Here is a 6,000-nt window from a genome sequence, read left to right as displayed (position 1 = left end):
TATTATTATTACTATTATTATTATTACTATTTTTATTATTATTATTATTATTATTATTATTATTATTATTATTATTAATTTTATTATTTTTGTTATTATTATTATTATTATTATTTTTAATATCATTATTATTATGATTATTATTATTTCATTTATTATTATTATTATTATTATTGTTCTCATTATTATTCTTATTATTATTATTATAATTGTTATTATTATTATTATTATTATTATTATTATTATTATTATTATTATTATTATTATTATTATTATCATTATTATTATTTTTATTACTATTACTATTATTATCATCATTTTTATTATTGTTATTGTTGTGTGCACAAAGTCTCGTTGTGCAGATTGTTGAATTGCTAGGCTTAAGGCTGTAAAAGACTAGCGCGATAAGAATTAACTTTCTCTTTACTTGTTTAAGATCTCTCTTGACACCATGTGCGCTTCTCACTTGCGCTCCGTTTGGAGCATACGAATGATGACTGGTACAACCAGTAATTGAAGTAACAGAGCGTGCAACATATTTACAACTACGAACTCTTGGAGAATCCAGATTTTTAGTTAATAATTGGAGTTCTCGTTAGTGTCCTTGGTTGTGATGTTCTGGGTGTTTATGTCCCATTCGGGGTCTGGTACGTCGGGAGTCCAGTCCATGGAGTCTGAGTGCTGTGCGTTTCGAGTGGGGGCAGAGTTGACGGAGGCGGTGTGGAATGAGTCTTGTGAGTCTGAGGATAGTATGACTATGTCTTGTCCGAAAGTAGTGTAGTTCGGGTTGATGTTTAGTGCGACTTGTGGGGGACTGTCCTCGGAGGTATCGACGAGGTCGATTACTGTAGTGTTCTTGTCTTTTGGGTCTTGTGTGGAGTCGTCCGTTGGGGATATTGGGGATAATGAGATGTTGGCTATGGCTTTCTCTACATTCAGCTTCTTGACTGTGGCTTCTGCTTTAGACTTTCGAATGTTTCGCATTGGGGGTGATTTCGCGATTGTTGACATGGTGCTCCGTTTGGGGGTGAGCATGAAGTCGGCTGCCGATGATGACGTGGCTATTATGAACGGTTTTGTGTGTCCTGGGGATCGTTCCTTGAACACGCGTGTCGTGGGTTTCTTGCTGAGTTCGTTGAAATTGACTTGGTTCTGACTTAGTTGGAAGGCGTAGCTTTGTTTCAGGGCTGCGAGTTTAGCTTTTGTCAATTTTGTGTTGGCCGTTCTCCTGGCTGCTGATACAGTTGCCTTCTTCCGTATGCATGATTGTTTACCCTTTTGTGCTTTCCCTGGGGATTTCTTGTTGAACTTTTTCTTTCCTCCTGTTGTTCTTGTGAGGATCGGGGATACATTGAATGGCGGACCTGGCATTGAGTGCAATGGATGTGCATCGTCGATGGGTGTAGACGTTTCAAGTTGTTGTGTCTCTGTTGTGGAGCTCGTTTCTTCATTGTTGACCTTTCGCTTGCGGGGTTGTTGAATGTTGGGTTGTGCGGATTGCCTTGGGTTCTTTGAGTTTTCACCCATCTGGGATGTCTTCAACAGCTGTGCTTTTTCCGCTAAACAGAATTTTTCTATTTTACGTTTGTTTCGGTTATATTCTCCAATTGTTTTGCAAGCTACGAAATTTATGAGGCGTAGTTTTGGTTCTTGTGGGGCGGGGCGTGTTTCTGAAGATATTGCTATGTCATTCTTACGTATCACGGTATTTTTGCGATTGTGAGTGTCTATGGTAATGGTGTGAGGGGTGTAATCGACTATTGTGCCGTCTGGTATTATGGACCAGAGGGATTTTAGCATGCCTCGTGGTTCTGTGTTTTTTCTTCTTATAGTTTTTCGTGCTAGGTTGCGACGTGTTTGGTCAATAATTGTGGTCTTATCTCCTATTTGGAATTTAAATTTAGACGGAATTATTGTACCCTTTTGGGGAGGCAACAGTGGTGCATTGTCTGACTCCGAGGGTTCCGACGATTGGGCTGCTTCCGATTGGGGTTCCTGGAGGGTCGGCTCGTCCTGTCGGTACTGTATGTCCAGGTTAATTTCCGAGTTGGTGTCCCTGTCCCAGATCGCGGCCGGCGTCAGGCTTGGGTTCTGGAGTAGTCGTTTGTCTAAGTAAAATGATTTTATGTTGTTGTATGATAGGTTTTTTGTGTTGGGTTTTGTAAGGATGTTAGATAGTTCCGTATTTTTCGGTCTGCCAAAGTGTGCCTGGAAAGGGGCAATTTTAGTGATTCTCTTTGGTATTAGTCTAATGGATTCAATTATTTCTGTTATTTTTTCTGCTATGGTTGTGTTATCCCATATGGGGTCAATGTTCATTGTTGCTAGTCTTCGTTTTAATGTTTGTATCAAACGTTCTACCATTCCTGAAGCGCGGTGGTCGTGCGTAAGGGAGAATATTAGTTTTATGTTTTTATCTTTGCAGTATATTTCGAAAGCTCTCGATTTGAATGCTTGCGCTTGGTCGCAGCGGATGCTGCGTGGGATTCCGTGGAACTTACAGTATTGGTTTAGAAATTCCATTGCCGTTTGTGTGTCACAACTTGAGTGAACTAGTGCGGATGGGTAACGTGAAAATCGGTCTACCGCGGCAAGTATATAATGTTCATTTTTATTGTTTTTTTTGTCTATGGTGGGTCCGGCAAAGTCTAATTGTAGCTCTTCGTTGGGTTCGCTTAGTTTAGGTAGTGTTCCTAATTTTGATTTACTGATTATGGGTTTTAGGTTCTTACCTTGGTCTAAGCATTGCTTGCAATTTTCTGCCCTGAGGGCTATTGTCATGTGTATCTGGGGAAACCAGATCAAATTCGCTAATCTGATCATTCCCACTTGGCCCGGGTGGGTTCTGTGTACAACGTTGATGACCAGATTTTGTAGTTGGTGTGGAATAACTAGCTTGCCGTCGTACAACAGGCATCCCGATCGGGCTACGGCTAGGTCATTTCGTAGGTTGTAATAATATCTGGAGACTAGCTTTAGTTGGTCCCAATTGTGGTTTTTACCAACCGAATAATGTTTTGTAGGTTTTTATCTTTGAGGGTAGCCTCGGCTAGGAATTCCTCGCCGAATACACGGGAGAGGTTTAGTCGATAATTCGGGGCCGTTTCGTTCTCAAACTCGAATAGAGGGGCATGTTTATTTTCATCTATTGGCTCTCGGCCTTGTCCTAGGTTCGAGGTTGGGGGTGTGTTGTCCGTTTGGGTTGCCACTGAGATTGGGGTGTTTTTAGTTGGGGAATTATCAAGTAAGTTGTGCGACATTGTTGTTGTTTTTTGTCTTCTGGCTCGTTTTGTGATTTGTCTGTCGAATGTATTTATATTCGGTCTATTTCTAGTGACCAAGTTTATTTTTGGGCTGTATTGTAAGTAGTAATTGTTGGGATTAAAGGGTAATGGGGGTTTCTGTTTGTCTGGGAGGTTAGAAGAATTTGTGTTGGAGTAAGTTGTGATATTTTTGGGATCTTGAATGTTTTTGTGTATTGAACTTTGAAATTTTGAATTGGAATTTGATTTTCAATTAACTAGCGAGAAAGAGTGTGACTGTTTATGGCAAGAGAAATGGCAAAAAGCGTTCGCTGTATTTTGATTGCGCTGAGCGTTGTTGTTTGCGTCATGTGATTTGCGTGCTAATCCGAATGGAGCGATCTGATTGGTTGAAATGTTGTGTTTACGTTCTTCGTTCAAAAGTGTGAAAGTAAATTCTCTAATTCTGTTTATTACGAAGAGTTCATCATCTGGGCTTATTGGGGGGGGGGGGGTTTGGTGTGGGTTTCTGCTTAGGTAACCAGTGAAGCCCATGTCTTTCCCCGGTATATGTTGGATTGAAAAGGTATATGGGAGTAATTTGTCTACCCAGCGAATCAGTCGGCTTTGTCGTGATTTGTTCGCCCGATTGGGTTTGAGTGCGGAAAGTAGGGCTGTGTGGTCTGTTATTAGTTCGAATTTTGATCCTAGTAAGTAATATTTGAAATGGTTTGTTGTCCAAACTACTGATAGTAGTTCTAATTCGTTTGTACTATATTTCATTTCTGCTTCGTTTAAGAAACGGCTGGCGTAGGCTATGGGGAACCATCCCTCTGGGTATTGTCGTCTAATACCGCTCCAAGTCCCGTGTGGCTTGCGTCACATTTCAGACGTGTTTTACGATGTTTGTCGAAATGTTTTTTCTCTGTAATTTTCGAGATTTCTGCCTCTATTTTGTCTAAGGCTGTTGTATGTATTTCTTCCCAACGTATTTTGTTGTTTGTTATGTTTTCTTTTCTTAGCAGGGGTCTTATGGGGTTGAGTAGATTGGCTAGGTTGGGTATAAATTTAATGAGTTGGTGTATTGAGCCCATAAGGGAACGATGTTGTTTTAGTGTTTTAGGAGGTTTCAGGTTCATTATGGAGTCTGTCTTTTTTACTGTAGGGGAGATTCCCGATTGCGTAATTTTATAGCCTAACCATGTTTTTGAGGATTTGGAGATTTCGCATTTTTCTAATTTGATGGCTAGGTTTTCCTTGTCAAGTCTGGACAGGACCTTATATATATCGTGTTCGTGGTCAAGGGTGGAGCCTTTTGTTATGATTAGTATGTCGTCTAAAAAGTTGAATTTGTTGTCGATGTTTTCGAGTGTTTTGTCCAGTGTTTTTTGGAATGTGGCAGGCATATCACTTAGACCGTAGAATCCGTTTAGGAACTGATATGTGCCAGTTGATTTGCCCCCGAGGATGTTGAAGTTACAATGTTTTCTAAATTCGGGATGTAGTGGGATTTGGCTGTATGCGTATTTTAGATCGACTTTCGAGAATAGGAAATTGCCTTGTTTATTCTTATTGTCTGAGATATATTTGGCGACTGAGTCCATTAGATTGTCGATGGATTGCATTTGATATTTATTTTTGTCGATTGCATCATTCAGTAGTTTTGAGTCGAGTGGTAGTTTGATGGATTGGTCATGTTTCACTGTTATTACTACGGGGCTTATGAAGACCTGGTCGGAGCATTTTTCTAGTTTTATTATTTGGTTTGTGTTAAGTAAATGTTGTATCTCCTTATCTACTTTTTCCGTTAAGTGGAGTGGAACCCTTCGGCCTTTGTGTTGGTACGGTGAAATGTCTTGTTTTAGCGTTGATTTAGCAATATGGTTTTTAGATTTTCCCAAACGGGAGCAGAGGTGTGGGAATTTCTTTATGATTTTTATTTCTAGTCTATCATCAAAATTAATGTTGTTAATGTTTGTACCTTTATTTTGCGAGAGGGCGAATCCAAGTTTCCCCAATATATCTCGTCCCATCAGGTTCACAGTGGTTGCGTTGACTACCAGGATTTCGTTGTTTGTTGCTTCTCGAAGTCCCGATTGGAGGTTTATCTGTATTATTCCAGTTATAGGGATCTCTATGTTATTGAAGCATCTGTACTGGGTCTGGCTGTTGGTTGGTTTTTTCCATTTGGCTGATTTGCACATCTGAATTATCCTATCTGCTTCCGCTTTACAGATGAAGCTTCGAGGGCTGCCTGTGTCCGCGAGCCAGTTTGTCTCGAACGTGTCTGTGGATGTTTTGATCCAGATTACATCTGAGATGTTTGGGGATAGTTTTTGTGGGTGTGCGTTGACGAAGTTTTTTGGATGTACGAGGTTTACGGTATTCCAGCTGTCGAATACTTCCTGGATGTAAAACGTATTTTCAAGATCTAATGTTTCGTCTGTCGTTTCCGTTCGGGTATCCTGGAGTTGTTGTTCTTCTTCTTGTTGTTCATGCGTGGGTCTAATGTTCCTGACTCGTCTAGTTTGTGGGAATGTTTGCGGGGGTGGGGTTGTTTGTGGCTTTATTTGTTGTGTTTGCCACATGAATTTTGCTGATTTGCATACCCTACTATAGTGTCCTATTTTTTTGCATAGGTTGCACTGGACTCTTTTTGCTGGGCACACTTGCAAGTGCTCGATTGAGAACTGTAATCCGCAGCGTCGGCAGGGATTTGGGTTGATTGTGGGTCTTTGGGTCTGGGGGTTCCGTGTGG

The sequence above is a fragment of the Convolutriloba macropyga genome, chromosome 3 (genome assembly GCF_964194025.1).
Source record: "Convolutriloba macropyga chromosome 3, txConMacr16.3, whole genome shotgun sequence".
Taxonomy (NCBI): domain Eukaryota; kingdom Metazoa; phylum Xenacoelomorpha; order Acoela; family Convolutidae; genus Convolutriloba; species Convolutriloba macropyga.
This window is presented reverse-complemented; position numbering follows the sequence as displayed.